Here is a 22,368-nt window from a genome sequence, read left to right as displayed (position 1 = left end):
GCAGAAATAATCCCCAAAGTCCCTGAACTTACTAGACAAAGACTTTAAATTAGTTATTTTAATTAGGTTTAAATAACTAAAGAAAACAATGTCTAAAGAAGTAAAAAAGTATGAGAACAATGTTTTACTAAATAGAGGCTATTAATAAAGAGATAGCAATTTTATTTTATTATTTATTTATTTTATTTTATTATTATTTTTTTTTTTAAGATTTTATTTATTCATTTGATAGAGAGTAATCACAACTAGGTAGAGAGGCAGGCAGAGAGAGAGAGAGAGAGGGAAGCAGGCTCCCCGCTGAGCAGAGAGCCCGATGTGGGACTCGATCCCAGGACCCTGAGATCATGACCTGAGCCGAAGGCAGCAGCCCAACCCACTGAGCCACCCATATTTATCTATTTATATGAGAGAGAGCACAAGCAGGGGCAGAGGCAGAGGGAGATGCAGGTTCCCTGCTGAGCAAGAAGCCTCATACAGGACTCGATCTCAGGACTCCAGGACCAGAACCTGAGCTGAAGGCAGACACTTAACCAACTGAGCCAAAAAGGCACCCCAAGAGATATCCATTTTAAATGGAACCAAATAGAGGGGCACCTGGGTGGCCCAGTCAGTTAAGTTTCTTCCTTCAGCTCAGGTCATGATCTTGGGCTCCTGAGATGGAGCCCTCATCAGTCTCCCAGCTCAGCAGGGGGTCTGCTTCTCCCTCTCCCTCTGCCACCCTCCCACTTCTGTTCTCTCTCTCTGTCTCTCTCTCTCTCACCTGCAAATAAATAAATAACATCTTTACTAAAATAAAATGGAACCAAATAAGAATTCTGGGGTTGAAAAAAAAATAACTGAAATGAAAAATTCACTAGAGGGGCTCAACATCAAATTTGAGCAAGCAGTGAGGAAAAAAAAATCAGTGAATTTAAAAATAAGTCAATTGAGATTATCCAGCATTAGGAACAGAAAAAGAATGAAGGAAAATAAACAGAGCCTTAGAGACTTGGAGACCATCAAGCATGCCAATATACTCGTATTTATACGAGTATTAAGTGGTGAGAGGAAAAGGAGCAGAAAATAGTATTTGAAGAAATAATTGCCAAAAATTCCCCAAATTTGATTAAAAAAACATTAATCTACACAACTAACTGCAACGAACTCCAAGTTAATAAACTGAAAGAGATCCACACCCAGATGCATTACAAACTATGAAAAGAGAAGGAGAGAGTCTTGAAAGTAGTAAGAGAGAACAACTCATCATGAATAAGAAATCTCCCATAAGATTAATAGCTGATTGCTCAGAAAACACAGAGATCAGAAGTGCCTGGCAGGCTCAGTCCCTAGAGTGAGCAATTCTTGATCTCAGGGTTGTAGGTTTGAGCCCCTCATTGAGTATAAAGATACTTTTTAAAAAATCTTTAAAAACAAAAAAGAAATCATGGAGATCAAAAGGGATAATACATTTAAATTACTGAAAAAAAAAAACCCTGTCATTCAAGAATTCTAGATCCAGCAAAAATATCTTCCAAAATGGAGAAATTAAGTCATTCTTGGATAAACAAAAACCTCAAGATTTCCTTAGTAACAGAAATGCCTTACAAGAAATCCTATAGGGAATCATTCAGGCAGAAATAAAAGGACTTTAGACAGTAACTTGAATCCTCATTTTTTTTTTTTTTTAAATTTTTTTGTCAGAGAGAGAGACAGAGAAGGAGCAAGCAAAGCAGGGAGAGGAGCAGGCAGAGGGAGAAGCAGTTGCTGAGCAAGCAGCCTGATGTGGAACTGGATCCCAAGACCCTGGGATCATAAGCTGAGCAGGCTCTTAGCCCTCCCTTGTGGTTTTTTTTTTGTTTTTTTTTTTTAAGATTTTATTTATTTATATGACAGAGATCACAAGTAGGCAGAGAGGCAGGCAAAGAGAAAGGGAAGCGGGCTCCCCTCTGAGCAGAGAGCCGGATGCCGGGCTTGATTCCAGGACCCTGAGATCGTGACCCAAGCCAAGGGCAGAGACTTTAACTCACTGAGCCACCCAGGCGCCACCTGGTGTTGGTTTTTTAAACAAGCTCTACACCCAACATGGGGCTTGAACTCACAATCCCAAGATCAAGAGTCACATGCTCTACCAACTGACCCAGTCAGGCATCCCTTTATGCCTCAGGAACAAAACGAAGAGCACCAGTAAAGGAAACTATGTAGATAAATGTAAAAATAGAGTATAAATGTACTATTTGTTTGTAATGCTTTCCTCCCCTGTCTAATTTAAAAGACAATTGCATAATACAATAATTACAAATATAAATAGTTGGGTATATACGTTTAAAGATACGATTTCCAAGAATAACAGCATGGTAGGGGGCAGGCCACATTAAAAACAGAATTTTATATACTCTCAAAATTAAATTGGCATTAATCTAAATTAGATTGTTATAACTAAGATATTAATGGTAATCCTTAGGGCAACCACTAAGAAAAAAAGCTCTAATTATAAATTTAGCATTGACCTGTTGTCAAATATCAATTAGACATTTGCATGGAATTTATCTTGAATTTATTCTACTTCTCCAATAAATGAAAAGTTAATAGTAGAGACTTATCTTCAGAAACTTGTCTAACAAATAGGCATAGTAGGATTCTATAAAAATTCCAAGATCATCCTTCTAAAAATGCCTTCTGTATTCTCTGGCTTTGTAAAGGTCTTTGGGGCAGATTTGGCGAGAATTTGAAGGTATAAGATTAAAGATTAAGATTAAGATGTTTAAAATCCAAAGAATGTCACCAAGTTCCTAAAAGAGATGCCTATTTCCATTAACGACAAATTCTATATTCACAGAAGTAAAAGGAAGTGGATTGTTGGTGAAATCCATTGTTATTTCAAGCTCCAACCAGTAGGTGGAATCAGAGTACAAGGGACCCATCCAAGGGGAAAAGGGTATTGGAATAGGGACCCATCCAAGGGGAAAAGGGTATTGGAATAGGACAAAGCAATTATTTTAAAAGGCATGAGCAGAAATTGACAGTCACATGAGCACAGACATTAGGAAGCATCCTTTCAGAGAGATTGTTACCTTTGGGCTAGAAGGCTAAAGGGAGGTAACAGAATCTTTGTGAAAGAAGTTTTAAGAAACTACGCTAAAGGGGCACCTGGGTGGCTCAGTGGGTTGGGGCCTCTGTCTTCGGCTAGGGTCGTGGTCCCAGGGGTCCTCGGATCAAGCCCCGCATCGAGCTCTCTCAGTGAGGAGTCTGCTTCCTCCTCTCCCTGCCTGCCTCTCTGCCTGCTTGTGATCTCTGTCAAATAAATAAAAATCTTACCAAAAAAAAAAAAAAAAAAAGCAACTATGCTAAAATCTCTGTCAAATAAATAAATAAAATCTATAAATAAATAAATAAATAAATAAATGTCATTTGCTCAGGTTCAAACATGAACTTAACTCATGACAGAAGGATGACCTAAGTGACTTATTCAGATTCTATTTATTTCACTGATTTTTTTTTTAAGTAATCTCTACACTCAATATGGGGCTGAATTCACAGTCCTGAGATAAAGTGTCACATGCTCCATGGACAGAGGCAGCCAGGTGTCCCTCATTTCACAACTTTTATTCAATCTTTTTATATCTCCTACATCCCCAATGATTGGCCAGTCTTTCAAATGCACCCATTCTCCTAAGAAGTAATTGAAGGACAATTTAAGAATTTTAAACTGTCTTCAGAGAAAACCTTCTTTTGTTTTTGTTTTTGTTTTTTAGAAGAAATGGTCACTTTTTTTCAGATTTTATTTATTATTTGACAGATAGAGATCACAAGTAGGCAGAGAGGCAGGCAGAGAGAGAGGAGGAAGCAGGCTTCCGATTGTGCAGAGAGCCCAATGCGGGATTCAATCCCAGGACCTGGGATCATGACCTGAACCGAAGGCAGAGGCTTTAACCCACTGAGCCACTCAGGTGCCCCTGGTCACTTTTTTTTAACCATTTTTTTTTTTTAACATTTATTTATTTTTTTTTTTTTTTAAAGATTTTATTTATTTATTTGACAGAGAGAGATCACAAGTAGGCAGAGAGGCAAGCAGAGAGAGTGAGAGGGAAGCAGACAGAGAGAGAGAGATCACAATTAGGCAGAGAGGCAGGAGGGGGGAAGGGGAGCAGTCTCCCCACTGGGCAGAGAGCCCTATGCATGCCTCGATCCCAGGACCCTGAGATCATGACCCCAGCCGAAGGCAGAGGTCTAACCCACTGAGCCACTCAGGCGCCCCAGAAAACTTTCTAAGTAGAGATTTTGATTAAGTATGTTTACTTCCCTGCCAGTTGGAGAGTTTTAAGATTGGGCCAAGTTAACTAATGAGGCAACTACAAAATACTACAAACATTCTAGTGACATCAAAAAGATAATGAGGACGGTGCCTAGGTGGTTCAGTGTGTTAAGTATCTGTCTGTCTTCAGCTTAGGTCGTGATCCCAGAGTCCTAGGATCAGGTCCCATATTGGGCTCCCTGCTCAGCCAGGAATCTTCCCCTCTGACTCTCCCTTCTCTCATGCTCTCTCTCACTCTCTCTCAAATAAATAAATAAAATCTTTTTTAAAAAGATAGAGGAAATATATAGATAATGTAACTAGTCCAATATACATTAAAGAAATCAAGTTTATATTTAAAAACCCTCCCACATGGGCGCCTGGGTGGCTCAGTGAGTTAAAGCCTCTGCCTTTGGCTCAGGTCATGATCTCAGGGTCCTGGGATCGAGCCCTGCATCGGGCTCTCTGCTCTGCGGGAAGCCTGCTTCCTCCTCTCTCTCTGCCTGCCTCTCTGACTGCCTCTCTGCCTAGTTGTGATTTCTCTCTGTCAAATAAATAAAATATTAAAAAAAAAAAAACAAAACTCTCCCACAAAGAAAAATCTAGGCTCATGTGGATTCCCTAGTGAATTCTACAAATATTTAGAGAACGATCACAGCAATTCTACACCAGCTTTTCCAGAAAATAGAAGAGGGAATACTTGACAGTATACATGAAGTCTTCTCAGCAATAAAAATAAGTGAACTATTGTTACATGCAAGGTAAGAGAGTATATACTTGCTCTGTTCCTGGTGTAGGAGGAAAACATATAATGTCTTACTGTTAAGTGTGATGTTAGCTGTTGAGTTTTTTGTGTAAATGTTCTTCGTCAAGTTGAGAAACTTTGAAACTCTCTTTCTAGTTTGTTTAGAGGGTTTCTGTTTTTATTTTTTTTTTGCTTTAAAAAAATTTTTTTAAAAGATTTTGTTCATTTGACTGAGAGAGAGATCACAAGTAGGCAGAGAGGCAGGCAGAGAGAGAGGAGGAAGCAGGCTTCCGGCTGAGCAGAGAGCCCGTTGATGCGATGATGCGGGGCTCAATCCCAGGACCCTGGGATCATGACCTGAGCCGAAGGCAGAGGCTTTAACCTACTGAGAAACCCAGGTGCCCCATGCTTTTAAAAAGTTTAATCAAGAATGGGGTTGGATTTTGCCAAATGCCATTTCTGTACCTAATGATATTATATTTTGATATAATGGATGTGATGGATTATACTAATTGATTTTTGAATTGACTCAACCTTGCCAGATGTCCTTTATCCAGTCAAAGGAGTTTCCTTCTAGTCCTAATTTATTTATCATGTAAGGTACTGGGTTTTGTCAAATACTTTTTCTGCAACTCATGTTGAGATAGATATTCATGTGGTTTTGACTTTATTCTATTGATATGATATAATCTTAAATTGATTTCTGGATGGCAAATTAACTTTGCATTTCTAAAATAAATCTCACTTGGCCATGGCATATAATCCTTTTTATATAAAGCTGCATTCATTTTGCTAGTATTTGGTGAGGATTTTTTCGTCTATATTCATAAGACATATTGATCTGTAGTTTTCTTTGTGATGTTTTTTCAAGTTTTGGTATCATGGTAATACTGACTTCACATACTCAGCTGAGTAATATTCCTTACTCTTTTATTTTTTGGAAGAGTCCATGAAGAATTGGTGTTAATTCTTTAAACATTTGGTAGGATTTTTCAGTAAGTTCCCTTGCCAGGGTTTTTCTCTGTTAAGAAATTTTTATTACTAGGGGCCCCTGGGTGGCTCAGTCAGTTAAGCATCTGCCTTCAGCTCAGGTCATGATCTTGGGGTCCTGGGATGAAGCCCCAAGTAGGGCTTCCTGCTTGGCAGGAAATCTGCTGGAGCAGGGAGCCCACTTCTCCCTTTCCCCCTGCCCCTTCTCCCTGCTCATGCTCTAGCTCTCTCCCTCTCTCTCAAATGAATAAATCTTTAAAATTTTTTTTATTAGTCTTTATTTTTATATATCTATTTCAGATTTTCTGTATTACCTTGAGTCAGTTTTGATAGTTTTTAATTTTCCTAGAAACTCATCTTTTTTTTCCAGATTATCTAATTTGTTGACATAAAGTTGCTCATGTATTCTCTAATAATCTTTTTTATCTCGATAAAGTCAAAAGTAACGTTCCCTATTTCATTCATAATTTTAATAATGAGTATTCTCTCCACTACACCACCCCCACCTTGGTCAGTTTGGCTAATGGTCTGTCAATTTTGTTGTTTATTTTAAAGAACCAACATTGTTCTGTCTTGTTTTAATTTTCTTGTTTTTGTATTCCCTATTTCATTAATTTCTATTCTAGTATTTATTATTTCCTTCCTTCCAATTGTTGGGGATTTACTTTGCTCTTCTCTTCTTAGTTCCCCAGGTGGAAGTTCAGGTAAATGATTTGCATTTTTTCTTCATTTTTATGTAGGTATATGCAGTAAACATTTCCTTCTAACCATTGCTTTCATTGTATTCCGTAAGTTTCTGTATATTGTCTTTATTTTTATTCACCCCAAATTATCTTTCAATTTTCTTGTGATTTCTTCTTTGGCCCATTGATTACTTAGATGTTGTTTAATTTCCACATAGCTGTGAATTCCCCTAATTTCTTTCTTTTATTGGTTTGTAATTTCTTCCATTGTGGTTAGAGAATATATATAACTTGTATAAACTCAATCCTTTTAAATTTATTGAGGCTTTTTTATGGCATAGCGTACGTTCTAACCTGCATAATGTTTTGATTGTGTTAGAGAAAAGTATGTCTTTTGTTGCTATTGGGTATTGAAGTATTCCACAGATGTCTATCAGGTGTAACTGGTTTATACTGCTGTTCAAGTTTTCTATTTACTTTCTGCTCTTCTGCCTCATTCTATCCATCATCAAAGGTGGGTATTTTTTCTGTCTTCAATTTTGTCCTTTTTTTGGTTCCATGTTTTTTGGATTTCTGTTATTATGTGCACATATAATTGTTATTTCTTCTTGGTAGACTAACCTTTGTCATTATGTCCTTTTTTCCCTCGTAACAATTTTTGTCTTAAAATCCATACTATCTGATACTAGTACAGTACTCTAGTTCTCTTTTGGTTACTCTTTCATGGTGTATCTTTTACCGTGAACTTACTTTTTCTTTGAATCTAAAATGACAACAAAATTGGATCACATTTTTCTTTTCTTTTTATATAGCAATATGCCAATTTCTGGTGTTTGAGAATTTAATCTGCTTACATTTAATGTAATAATGGATAAAGGATATATGTCTCCCATTTTGCCACTTGTATTTTTTTTCGTTCCTCAGTTCTTCCATTACTGCATTCTTTTCCATCAAATGGGTGTTTCTACGGTATTGTTTTAATTTCCTTATTGTTTTCTTATTTATTTATTTATTTATTTTAAGATTTTATTAATTTATTTGACAGAGATCACAAGCAGGCAGAGAGGCAGGCAGAGAGAGAGAGAGGAAGAAGCAGGCTCCCCGCTGAGCAGAGAGCCCGATGCGGGGCTCGATCCCAGAATGCTGGGATCATGACCTGAGCTGAAGGCAGAGGCTTTAACCCACTGAGCCACCCAAGCGCCCCTCTTATTTATTTTCTTAGTGGTTGCTCTGTGGATTAGCATTTTAACTGATAGCACTCTAACTCAGATTAATAAATTTAATTTCAATAGTTTGCAAAAACTACGTGTGTGTATATATGTACATATATACATATATACACACATCACACCCATTTTATGTTGTATAATCTTAACTGCCTACCCTCAAGTTTGCTGATTCTTTATTATTCCTCCTCAAAATTTTAGTGCTTATTTTGTTTCAGATATATTATATTTCAACTCCAGAAATTTTATCTGGATCTTTTGAATACTTTTTATCTTTTGGGGCACCTGTGTGGCTCAGTTGGTTACACATCTTCCTTTGGCTCATGTTGTGATATCGGTGTTGTGGGATGGAGCCCCACATGGGGCTCCCTGCTCAGGGAGGAGTTTGCTTCTCCCTGTCCCTCTGCCCCTCCCCCAAGTTCATGCTCGAGCATGCATGCTCTCTCTTTCTCTCAAATAAATAAAATCTTTTTTTTAAAACGTGCTTTTTCTTTTTTCAATATTTTATTTATTTATTTGACAGAGAGATCACGAGTAGGCCGAGAGGTGGGTGGGGGGTGGATTAGGCTCCCAGCCAAGCAGAGAGCCCGATGTGGGGCTCGATCCCAAGACCCTGAGATAATGACCTGAGCCGTAGGCAGAGGCTTAACCCACTGAGCCACCTAGGTGCCCCTAAAATCTTTTTAAAAATACTTTTTTTATTGGTATTCTCAATTTGATGAGACATTGTTCTCAAACATTATTTTAGTTCTTTATAATTTTCTCTTAATTCTTTGTACATATTTTTTTTTTAAAGATTTTATTTATTTATTTGACAGAGAGAGAGGTCACAAGTAGGCAGAGAGAGAGGAGGAAGCAGGCTCCCTGCAGAGCAGAGAGCCCGATGCGGGGCTCGATCCCAGGACCCTGAGATCATGACCTGAGCCGAAGGCAGCGGCTTAATCCACTGAGCCACCCAGGCGCCCTGTACATATTTTTTTTTAAGATTTTATTTATTTATTTGACAGACAGAGATCACAAGTAGGCAGAGAGGCAGGCAGAGAGAGAGAGGAAGGGAAGCAGGCTCCCCACTGAGCAGAGAGCCCGATGTGGGGCTCGATCCCAGGACCCTGGGATCATGATCTGAGCCGAAGGCAGAGGCTTTAACCCACTGAGCCACTCAGGCGCCCCTCTTTGTACATATTTTAAATAGGTAGTTTAAAGTCTTGGTCTAGTAAATCATTTGCTCTTCCTTAGGTAGAGTTTCTATTCAATGTTTTCTTTCCTTCTATGTATGGACCATACTTTCTTGTTTCTTTGCATATGTCCTTATTTTTGGTTGAAAATAGGGCATTCAGGACAACTGGGTGGCTCAGTCTCTTACATGTCAATCTTCAACTCAGGTCATGATCCCAAAGTCCTGGGATGGATCCCCACATTGGGTTCCTTGCTCAGCAGGGAGACTGCTTCTCCTTCTACATGCCACCTTCCCTGACTGTGCACTCACACACACACTCTCACAAATAAATAATCTTAAAAAAAAAAGAAAGAAAAAGAAAATGAGGTATTTCAAACAATATAATTAAGCAACTCTGGAAATCAGATTCTTTCACCTTCCCAGGGTTTGTTGTTGTTGGTACTTGTTGTAGTTACTGTTTGTTCAGTAACTCTTTCTGGACTGGTTCTGTTCAGTCTGTATATGTGTGTGTGTGTGTGTGTGTGTGTGCACGTGCACGCATGCACGCACATGTGTGTAGAACCACTTACACCCCTCCTCAGCTCAATGGTCACCTAATACTTGGAGAGGAATTTCCTTACATGCTTAAAAAGAGCCTCTCTGCCTGCTTGTGATCTCTCTGTCAAATAAATAAATAAAATCTTTAAAAAAAAAAAAAGACTAAATCTCTGACTTTGCTGAGTGGTCTTTATGCATGTTGAAGCACATCTTCTACATTTACCTATGCAGTTTACAACTTTATCTTAGCCTTGATTTCCTGCTTGTGTGTACTCACTAGGCCAGTCTTAAGTGAGAGCCTAGGACCTGAGGTCTTTCCTGAGCATGTGCACAGTCCCATGTAGCCTCTTAGATCCCAGGAATATGTTGGAGTTTTCAAGCCCATCTGGTCATCTCATTCTTCACCTTTTCCCTTTAATGACTTTCGGCTAATCTATTGTTTGCCCCAACTGTGATTGAGGCTTTAAGTTTGTTAGGTGTGATGGAGCAGAATTTACTCGAGAACAATTTTTTCCCACTCCTGAAGCAATACCCTTCTGAGTTCTCTACTTTTTCTCCCATAGTCTATTTAGTTCTTCCACTCTGGCTGGTGGGAATACTAATTACTCTAAACCTCTTGTGAGCCCCAGGAACTGTTGTCACTAGTAATTCCAGGTGGTTCTTTTCCTGTCCTTGGGTAGTTTCTTCATACACATGTGCTGAACAGTACTCATCCAAAACTCAGGGAGATCCTCTGTAACCTCTGTACTCTGCTCTGGGAATTCTAGGTGTGCTGGCTCTCTAATTCTCAGCTCCATTCCTTCAACTCAGTAAGACTACTAGGCCCCAGTTAGATTGTCTTTTCCTGCATTATGATGAAGAAACTCCCCATGTAGTATGCTGGCAATCATGGGGCTCATCTTTGTTCTTTTCCCTAAGAATTCATCTTCTACTGATGTTCAATATTTATATATTTATATATATGTATATATTTATATACATATTTATATATCATGTCCTGTTTCTAATTGTTTCGGATGGCAGGGTAAATTCAGTCTTTGTTACCCCCATCTTAGCAAGAATTAGAAGTCCTCTTGTCTATCTGTTTCTACCTATGACTGTCCATAGTCTATTATCAACAATGTAGCTAAAGTAGGTCTTTTTTTTTTTTGTCTTTAAAAATATAAATTAGATCATATTACTTTTCTGTTAAAAAGTGTGCAGTACATACTGGGTATTTACCCCAAAGATACAAATGTAGTGATCCAAAGGGGCACACGCACCTCAATGTTTATAGCAACAATGTCCACAGTAGCCAAACTATGGAAAAAGCCTGGATGTCCATCAACAGGTGAATGGATAAAGATGTGAGACACACACACACACACACACACATGCACACATGCACACACACACTGGGATATTATGCAGCCATCAAAAAATGAAATTTTGCCATTTGTAATGATGTGGATGGAACTAGAGGGTATAACGCTAAGCAAAGTAAGTAAATCAGAGAAAGATAATTATCATATGATCTCACTGTTATGTGGAATCTGAGAAACAAGGCAGAGGATCATGGGGGAAGAAAGGAAAAAATGAAACAAGATGAAACCAAAGAGGGAAACAAACCATAAGACTCTTAATCTCAGGAAACAAACTGAGGGTTGCTGAAGTGGAGGGGGATGGGAGGGATGGGGTGGCTGGATGATGGACACTGGGGAGAGTATGTGCTATGGTAAGCTCTGTGAATTGTGTAAGACTGATGATTCACAGACCCATACCTCTGAAATAAGTAATACATTATATGTTAAAAAAAAAAAAAGCACCTAGGTGGCTCAGGTAGGTAAGTGTCTGCCTTTGGCTCAAGTCATGATCCTGGAGTCCCAGGATGAAGCCCCGCATTGGGCTCCCTGCTCAGCAGGGAGTCTGTTTCTCCCTCTGACCCTCCCCCATCTCATGCTCTCTTCTCTCTCAAATAAGTGAATAAAGTCTTTTTAAAAAAATGAAAGTGTGCAATGCCTTCCAATTTCCCTCAGATTTAAACAATACCTCTCAGTTATCCTAATCCCAGTTTAACTGGGTCATTCATTACCTGCTCTCTCTGTCCATCCATACTGCTGTTCCTCAAACATTCCAGGAACACTTTCAGCTTAATCACATTTATGACTTACTGTTTCCTCTACTGTACTAAAAAGTAAATAAAGGCAAGACTTTTTGTTTTTTCCTATTTTAACCTAAGCAGCTAAAATTGTGCACAGTACATAGTAGATACTTAAACTATTTGTTGAATGAAAGCCAGAGCATTTAGGATATTAGGAAAGTTACAAAAATAGGCAGTCAGGAACAAAACAAATACAATTATCAAAAATGTAATAGAGTATCAGAATGAGTCTTATCAATAACAAAGGTTATTTGATGCCAAGTGTTATTGCTGAACAAGAGATATGTGGTGTTTTTTTTTTTTAAGATTTTATTTTATTTATTTGACAGAGAGAGATCACAAGTAGGCAGAGAGGCAGACAGAGAGAGAGGGGGAAGCAGGTTCCCCGCAGAGCAGAGAGCCCGATGTGGGGCTCGATCCCAGAACTCTGGGATCATGACCCAAGCCGAAGGCAGAGGCTTTAACCCACTGAGCCACCCAGGCACCCCTATTTAATGTGTTTTACCAAAGACCAGAATTTAATCTAGATACTGGGCTGAGATGGGAATAAAGTGACTCAAACTGTGGAAAGAGATTCATTAAATTCAGCTTGAAATGCTTCAAAAACATAATTTCAAAGGGCAAAAATGTCTAATATTCCTATTAGAATTACACTGAAGACTATATAATATCACCGTCCTTTTTAAAAAACATTGTCAGAAAAAAAAAACATTGTCAGGATTTTTTTTTTTTAAAGATTTTATTTATTTATTTGACAGAGAGAGATCACAAGTAGGCAGAGAGGCAAGCAGAGAGAGTGAGAGGGAAGCAGGCTCCCCGCCGAGCAGAGAGCCCGATGCGGGACTCGATCCCAGGACCCTGAGATCACGACCCGAGCCGAAGGCAGTGGCCCAAACCACTGAGCCACCCAGGATTTTTAATGTTGATAGAGATGTGGTAAAATGAGCATCTTATAAACGTCTTCCAAAGATTTAGTTTTTAAAAATTATGGCAAAATATACATAAAATTTACCCTTTTGACTATTTTTAAGTGTACAGTTCAGTGGCATTAAGTATATTCACATTGTTGTACAACTATCATCACCAACAAGTCTAATTTATTCCTTTTCCAGATGAGGGAACTGAAACCCCCCTCCCCAAATTAAGTGATTTATGTAGGGCTACTCAGTGACTGCCAGAACAAAATATTATTTCCTCTCGATTCAATATTCTTTCCATTACATAATGCTATTGTCCTAGATCATTCAATATACTAGACTCCTATGCCTGTGAACCTATAAACTATGCTACCCCACCATCAGACAAGGCAGCACAAATCTGCCTGAGTCTATATACTATATTTTATAGTATAAAGTATATTTATATAGTGTATAATACACATATATAAAAATGTTTAATATACTTATTATTTTATATAAATATTTTTACTATAAAGATACTTGTGTTAAGTTTCCCTTGCTGTATAACAAACTATGATAAATTTTTATTGTTTGAAAGAGCACATTTTTATTATCTCAGTTTTCATGGGTCAGGAATCTGGACACAAGTCTACTCAGATCTTACCTAAGCTGCCATCTCATCTGAGACTCAGGTTCCTTTTCCAAGTTTACTGGTTGTTGGTGTTTAGGCTTGACTCTTAGGGGTCACTCACTGCTCCTTGCCATCTGGACCTTTGCATATGGCAGTTTGTCTCTTCAAAGCCAACAAGAGTCTCCACTGCTCCAAATCTGACTTCTCCTGTCCCTGTATTCCAGATCTTCTTTTAATTGGCTCACCTGATTAGGTAGGGCCCACTAAGGACCATCATTTTAATTAATAACTTAAAGTCAATTGATTAGAGGCCTAAATTATAACAGCAAAACATAGCCTAATCACAGGAATAACATCCCAACATATCCAAAGATTCCATTCAAGGAGAGGGAAATATATAGGGCATGTACACTGAGAGACCGGAATCTTGGAGGCTGTCTTAGAATTCTACTACTGCAATACTTAGTGGAAGATATTTCATCCTTCTTTCTTCCTGAGTCTCCAGAGCTATTCCAACTAATTTCCCTTTATCAACAGATAAAGGGAACAGATTATCAGATCATCATAAAATAGACCAAAAATGCTTGAAATCTCCACTCTGACAGCAGTGACTAAAAGTTAACAAAAGGCTAGTGTTTTTTGTAACTTGGGTTACTATGTGATCATTAGAAGGTTACTCAATTTCTCCAAATCTATACCTTAACCTTTCAAATATTGTCTCCATTAAGACAATGTTGTCTTTTTTTATTTTTTTAAGATTTATTTATTTAGAGAGAGTGCATGGGGAGAGGCAGAAGGGGCAGAGGGAGAGAATCTTAAGCGGACTCCACTGAGTGTGGAGCCCCAGGTGGAGCTCAATGTCACAACCCTGAGATTATGACCTGAGCTGAAATCAGAAGTCAGATGCTCAATCAACTGAGCCACCCAGGAGTCTTTACATTAATATTCCTCATCCATTTTCATTTCCTTCATCTCTTCTGTGTCCTCTGGGAAAGAAAACTGCCCCTTCCTTTTTATTGTTGTGGGAAACTGTGAGGGGCTGACCTATCTTGCTAACACTTGTTATTAGTTATCCTAGTAAGTTGGTAACATATTGTGCCTTGATTTGGACTTTGTTGATCAGGAACACTGAGCATCTTTTTCATGTGCTTATTGGCCATTTGTACAGCTTCTTTGGTGGAAAGTCTATTCAAATCCTTTGTCCATTTTTAGAAAGTTTTTTTTTTTTTTTTTTTTTTAATTTTTCATTTTATTTACTTGACAGAGAGAGAGAGAGATCACAAGTAGGCAGAGAGGTAGGCAGAGAGAGGAGGAAGCAGGCTCCCTGCGGAGCAGAGAGCCCGACACGGGGCTCGATCCCAGGACCCTGAGATCACGACCCGAGCCGAAGGCAGCGGCTTAATCCACTGAGCCACCCAGGCGCCCCCTTTGTCCATTTTTAAATTTGGTTTTCTCTATTTTTGATTTTTAGGAGTTCTCTATATATTCTGGTTATTATTCTTTCAGATATATGATTTGCAAACATTCTTACATTTTGTGGGTTGCTTTTTCACTATTGATATTATAATAGTTTCAAACGTTCTCAAATGTTCATAAGTACTCTTTTCTTTTCTCCATACCCCAGCAGAATTTTGGCTACTGGAAGACAGATTATCCCGTATCTGTTATGACTGTTCAGTGCAAAGGGGAGGAATTCTAGGAGAGCCATTTAATAGCAATTATGTACCAAATGCTACTAGAATTACTCCCAAATAAAGAAAAAACTTACAACTGATCTTTTGCAGATTAAAAAAAAATTGGTAAAGAGAGTTTAACTTACCCACAATCTTAGATCTAATAAGTGGAGTAGCTGAGATTTTGAGTCTGTTTTAACTTATTTGCCCACTATGCACGGTGATACTTGTCAAATGATTAGGCTAGGGTTATTAGACACTACTGGGCAAATAGACTTGATCTATCTTATTTCTTAATTGCAAACTTCATGAACTGGGGGCACCTGGGTGCTCTGCCTTTGACTTGGATCATGATCCCAGAGTCCTGGGATTGAGCCCCACATCGGGCTCCCTGCTCAGTCAAGAGTCTGCTTCTCCTTTTGCCCTTCACCCTGCTTGAGCTCTCTCTAGCACTCTCTTATAAAATATTTTTTAAAAAACTCCATGTACTAGAAAAGCCATATACCCTTAGGGATAATGTATTTATGTAATCAAAAGTCAGGTCTGTTCAACCCAGACTAGGCCCACTATATAATACTTCAGGCTCTTTGGCACAGATGCCTTACATAAAGTGGTCTGGAACTATGCTAATTCCTCTGCTTATAAGATGAATTTATAAAATGTTTATGACTTACACTAAGAAATATATATTAAATGTTTCTAATGGCATGTTTTTGCTCAAATGGATTTTCCTGTAGATTGAGAGATGAGAGTGTATACAGAAATAAAACTGAGGACTATAAAAAGTGTTTTGAAACACTGAATTGGTTGGCAGCCTTTTTCTTTTTGCATTCATTATGATCCCCTACCTTAATTAGGCCAAATATGGATTTTGAATATATTCCCTGTGTGTGTTTAAATACTCAAATTGATTTTATTGAACTGGTAGAAATGACTTTACTATTCCTGCTGGCACTGTATAGTCTCTAAATGTTAATTAGACTTGGCAATTCTTTAATTCTACCATATCCCTATTATGGTCCAGCTATCCTCCATTAGACCTAGTGCCACTCAGGTCATTATAAGCCTTCTGGATTATGGAAGTAAGCCAGTTTTTGTTTTGACCTCTCCAGCTCAATCGGTTATCCTAAGAAAATTTATCGAAGTTTATTTTCTTTTTCTCATTCTTGTATCCGAATTCTTTGGTAGCATATAATAGAAAAAAATTTTTTAAAAGGAAACTTCATTTAAAGAATACTGGAGCATTTCATGTAACTAAGCCAGGGAAATAAATTATGACAAAAGCAAATAGAATTTTATGTGGTTTAGGCTGCTGCCTTCGGCTCAGGTCATGATCTCGGGGTCCTGGGATCGAGTCCCGCGTCGGGCTCTCTGCTTGGCAGGGAGCCTGCTTCCTCCTCTCTCTCTGTCAAATAAACAAGTAAAATCGTAAAAAAAAAAAAAAAAATTTAAAAAAAAAAAAAAAAAAAAAAAAAAAGAAAAAAAAAGACATACTTTTAATGATTTAGAAATTCTGGAAGGATATGCAAAAAAGTATTAAAACAGTGATTCCCCTCCAGGGAGTAAGGTCAGGAGGTGGGGGGGAAGTATACTGGTGGATCTTTCTGGTTTATTTTTTTCTTCTTGAGACCTATTTGTTTACCATGAGCACTATGACAGCCACTGATACTGAGGTTTGCCAATCAGACATCTCCTAAAACATGCTGTGAAAAATGTAATTGGCTGGCCAGTTTCCATCCAGCTACTCCTCTTTTGGATCCACCTAAGCATTTAAGGTCACTGTCTTCCTGGCTTACTTCTTGCCAATGACTGCACACAGCAGGGATATTAGATCTCAGGTACCTAATATACAGCCATTGATCTGGTGAATAAAAAAATTTCTTTTTATCTTGAATAGAAGAGGACCAGAAATAGTTGCATTTACATGGAATGGAAAATATTCACTTAGTTTTGCTCCAGAGATATGTTAACCATTGCATCTTTGATGATATAATTTAAATTATGTCACATGGACATTCCACAGAACTATCACATCAATAACATCATGCTGATTGGACAAGATAAGCAAAAGATAGCTTGCCACACTGAACACCTGGTGGAGATACATGTTTCAGAGGGTAGGAGATAAACTCTATAATAAAGATTTGAGGGTCTGCCATTCTTACAAAGTTTTTAGGAGACCCAGGGGTAAAGGGCATGCTGGAACATCCCCTACAAAGTAAAAGCTTGCTACATTTGCATCACCTGCTACAAGGAAGCAAGTGCAATAGCTGATGGCTCTCTCTGGATTCTGGAGATAACACATTCCATCTAGAAACAGTATTCCAACCCACATATTGGATAATATTGGATAATATAAAAGGCGTAAGTGTGAGTAGGGCCTGGATCAGGAAAGGGATCTGTAGAAGATTCAGGATGTGATCCAAGTACCCCTGTGAACTGGGCCACATGATCTGTCAGATCTATGGTATTCTATTTGTCAGTGGTGGGAAAAGATACAATACAGCTTTCAGGTAAGAGACTCATAGAACTGTAAAGGAGCTGTTCCATTAAAAGTATGTGGAGGGGCGCCTGGTTGGCTCAGTGGGTTAAAGCCTCTGCCTTCAGCTCAGGTCATGATCCCAGAGTCCTGGTATTGAGCCCCACATCAGGTTCTCTGCTCCGCGGGGAGCCTGCTTCCTCCTCTCTCTGCCTGCCTCTCTGCCTACTTGTGATCTCTGTCTGTCAAATAAATAAATAAAAATCTTAAAAAAAAAAAAAGTATGTGGAGGCGAACTGTGCAGCATAAGGGGTGGAATGTGGTTGCCACAGAGGTGTCCACTCAGATCTCTTCAAGAAAACCTGATGCAAAGAACAAACCTAGAGACATCATACTTCCTGACTTCAAACTGCATTATAAAGCTACAGTAACCAAAATTATGACATCAGCATAAAAACAGAAAAATAAATCAATGGAAAAGAATACAGAGCCTAGGGGCACCTGGGTGGCTCAGTCATCAAGCATCTGCCTTTAGCTCAGGTCATGATCCCAGGGTCCTAGGATAGAGACCCACAAGGCTGCCTACTCGGTGGGAAGCCTACTTCTCCCTCTCCCACTCCTTCTGCTTGTGTTCCCTCTCTCGCTGTGTCTCTAATAAATAAACAAAATCTTAAAAAAAAAAATACAGAGCATAGAAATAAACCCAAACATATATGTTCAATTAATTTAAAATGCAGCTAACAATATACAATGGGGAAAGCATACTATAATAAATGGTGTTGGAAAATTGGACAGCCACATGCAAAAAGAATGAAACTGAACCCTTACTGTAAAGTCCATATACGAATTAACTCAAAAAAAAAAAAAAGAAAGAAAGAAAGAAAGAAAGAAAACATAAGAGTTGAAATCATGAAGCTCCTAGAAAAAAACAGAGGGTAAGCTCCTTGACAGTGCTCTTGGCAATAATTGTTTTTAGATTTGACACCAAAAGCAAAGGCAAACAAAACCAAAGGGACTACATCAAACTAAAAAGCTTCTACTTTTAGACTGAAGGAAACCACAAAGAGACAACCTATGGAATGGCAGAAAATATGTACAAATTATGTACCTGATAAGTGGTTAATAAAAATGGAGAGAACCTGAGCAGAAATTTTTCCAAACACAAGATACAAGAGGCCAAAAGGCACATGAGAAATTGCAACACTGTTAATCATCAGCAAAATGCAAATCAAAACCACAATGAGCTATCACTTCACACCTAGTAGAATGGCTATTATCAAAAAGATGAGAGGGCGCCTGGGTGGCTCAGTGGGTTAAGTCTCTGCCTTCCGCCCAGGTCATGACCTCAGGGTCCTGGGATCGAGTTCCGGAGCCTGCTTCCTCCTTTCTCTCTCTGCCTGCCTCTCTGCCTACTTGTGATCTCACTCTGTCAAATAAATAAATAAAATCTTTAAAAAAAAAAAAAAAAAAAAGATGAGAAATACACCAAGGATGTGGAGAAAAGGAAAAGCTCATACACTGTGGGTGGGAATGCAAATTGGTACAGCCACCATGAAAAACATTACGGAGGCCCCTCCGAAAATTAAAACTAGAACTACTATATGATCCTGTATCTGCAACTACGTGTTCACTACAGCTTTGTAACAACTATGGTATGGGAACAACTTAAAGTGTCCATCAATGAATGAATGGATAAAAATAAATGCAGTATCTCGGGGTACCTGGGTGGCTCAGTGGGTTGAGCCTCTGCCTTAGGCTCCGGCATCTCCAAGTCCTGGAATCGAGCCCCCAATCGGGCTCTCTGCTCAGCAGGGAGCCTGCTTCCCACCCTCCAACCCCGTCTGCCTCTCCGCCTACTTGTGATCTGTCAAATAAATAAATAAAATCTTTTTTAAAAATTTAAAAAATGTGGTATCTCGATGCAACTAGATGCAATGGGATATTATTCAGCTATAGAAAAGGAAATCTTGCCATCTGTGACAACATGGATGGAATTTGGGGCACTATGCTAAGTGAAATAAAAATCTGACAAAGATAAATACTCTAATTATCTATGTGGAATGAAAAAACAAAAACTCATAGGTTAAAAAAAAAAAAAACAGATTTGTGGTTGGTTAGGTGGATTTGCAGAGGGGAGAGGGAGGATAGGTGAAGGTGGCCAAAAGGTACAAACCTCCAGTGGTAAGATAAATGAGTTCTGGGGATGTCATGTACATTATGCTGACTACCATTAATAATGCTGTATTGTATATCTTGAAGTTTCTGAGAAAGATCTTTAAAAATCTCATAAGAAAAAATATTTTTAACTGTGGTGATAGATGTTAACTAAACTTATCATTTTAACAATTCTGCAATATATACACATAGCAAATCATTGTTAAATACCTTAAACTGATACAATGTTATATTTCAATTATATCTCAATAAAGCTGGGTGGGGGGCTGTGACTTGATGCAAGCAGCCTCCAGTTTCAACTCCTGATCTGTCATAGCATTTGTATGGAGACTGATTTCTCCTCAGGCTGCTGCTAGCATACTGACCAGGCCATTTCTGCCCAATGCTGAACTGCCATAATGGGTAATCTGCTCTAACATTCCTCTATCAGGCTGACAGAGACTTTCTCAGAACAGTTTAGGTCTGATGCTCTTTCCATTCAAATTTCTTCTGTCATAGGTGTCAAATGCTTTTTCCTGGCTACTGTTCTTTCTCCCTTATACCCTTCACTGCCATCTTCTTCAGAACACCTCTAGCACATTTAACTCCATCTTAATGCCTGCCTGTTGGAGGATCCAAAGTGACGCTAGCATGGATGCTTTAAACAATAAACTTTTATTTTTTAAAGACTGTATTTATTTGGAATGCTTGCATTTCTCAGTTGATTGTCTGCCTTCGCCTCAGATTATGACCCCAAGGTCCTGGAATCAAGTTCATTGGTCTCCTTGCTCAACAGGGGGCCTGTTTCTCCCTCTGCCTGCAGCTCTCCCTGCTTGTGTGCTCTCTGACAATTAAAATCTTTAAAAAAATAAAAAAATATTGTTATTTATTCTAGAGAGACAGTGGGAAACCACATCAGAGAGGGGGAAGGGGCGAAAGGAGAGGGAAATCTCAAGCAGACTTCAGCACAGAGCCCAACAGAGGGCTTGACTCCACAACCCTGAGATCATGACCTGAGCCAAATTCGATGCTTAGCTGACTGAGCTACCCAGGCGTTCCTGAGCTAAGATTTTTAAAAATATTTTTGAAGGGTTATTTTATAGGCGGTTGTAGATCACTGAGAAAATTTAATTTTTTTCTTAAAGATTTTATTTATTTGACAGACAGAGACCACAAGTAGGCAGCAAGGCAGGCAGAGAAAGAGAGGAGGAAGCAGGCTCACTGCCGAGCAGAGAGCCTGATGCGGGGCTCGATCCCAGGACCCTGAGATCGTGACCTGAGCTGAAGGCAGAGGTTTTAACCCACTGAGCCACCCAGGCGCCCCAAGAAAATTTAAATTTTATGATTGAATCCGCTTAGACCATCAAGAGGATTTCTTACTGTGCTGGCTTTAATGGATTGCATTTTAGTGTCATAGTACTGATCTACATTGTGGGAGATCTCAAAATCAGAACATACTGCCTCAGTCGCCTAGGTGGCTCAGTGGGTTAAAGCCTCTGCCTTCGGCTCAGGTCTTGGTCTCGGGGTCCTGGGATTGAGCCCCACATTAGGCTCTCTGCTCGGCAGAGAACCTACTTCCCCCTCTCTCTGCCTGCTGCTCTGCCTACTTGTAATCTCTCTGTCAAGTAAGAAAGTAAAATCTTAAAAAAACAAACAACATACTGCTTCTCTTGTGCAATTAAGATTTATTGTGAGCACAAGAGAGAGCGAGCATGCAAGCAGGGCTCAATCTCACAATCCTGAGAGCACAGCCTGAGCCAAAAATTAAGAGATGGCTGCCCAACCAAGTCATACAGGTGTCCCTGTAATTTTCTTATTCCACTCTTTGCCAATTTTATTACACCTCTAAGCAAATGTATAAAACCTGATACTATGTATGATTCTAACCCTTCTTTTACCATTTTTGTCTTTTATTACGGCTTCTCCACCATTTGATTTAGTACGACTCTGGTAAGTCACATTAAATCATTTTTAGGGAAACAAGTCACACTATCCTAAATTATTCTTTATAGTGCGTGGTATGCATATTCCTCACTTGTTTAATTCTCCTGATTAAGAAAAAGTTACTGTTATGAGTTGAAAGGGAATAACTGGAGAACATATGAAATAAAAGTTTTCTTATATAAGATTCCTTAGTCAGTCAATGAAGTGGAGAGATAAGGAATAATCGGTCTAGGAGAAATGCCACAAATGTGTACACGCACATCATGCGTACACAGTGTTCCAACCACAAAATCTTATGAAAGGAGCTTAAGTAGGAAAACAAGAAGTAATCAAGAAAGAAAATCTTATGGACTTTAATTCTGAGATGAAAAGATTCAGCAGCTCTTGAGTAAGATATCAATAACCAAAATTTACAGAATTAAAGATCAGTATTTATTATTCAACTATGTGCTAAGCACTATACATGTATTATAGCAAAGCTATACTTACACTTTAATCTAGTAAAGTGGGTACAATTATTCCAATTTTTACAAATACTCCCTTACAGCTTGAAGAGGGTGATTTGTCCAAAGTTCATATAACCAGTAAATAATGGAATTAGAATTTGTATCAATATCTGACTACAAAGAATATCAGTACTTTTTGTCTTAAGTATTAGGGCTGCCTCTGTATACACACGTATGTATCAGATCTTCTATAGTCTCAAACATAGTGAGTGATATTGTGATGAGTGTATGTCAGGGGGTTGTCAGAGTGAAAAAGATAAAAGTTGCACTTTTTCAGAAATTAAAAAAACACAGAAACAATTATTTAGCATGGA

At 38.6% G+C, this 22,368-nt stretch overlaps 1 protein-coding gene across 1 annotated transcript in view; it reads right to left on the bottom strand.

Annotated features, from left to right (window-relative positions):
- RIMKLB (ribosomal modification protein rimK like family member B) overlaps positions 1-22,368 on the bottom strand; it is a 137,492-nt gene that overhangs the window by 16,013 nt on the left and 99,111 nt on the right. The window lies entirely within an intron of this gene.

Source organism: Meles meles, chromosome 7 (genome assembly GCF_922984935.1).
Source record: "Meles meles chromosome 7, mMelMel3.1 paternal haplotype, whole genome shotgun sequence".
Classification (NCBI taxonomy): domain Eukaryota; kingdom Metazoa; phylum Chordata; class Mammalia; order Carnivora; family Mustelidae; genus Meles; species Meles meles.
Note: the sequence above shows the minus strand (reverse complement) of the source record. Positions and strands in the feature narration are given on the sequence as shown.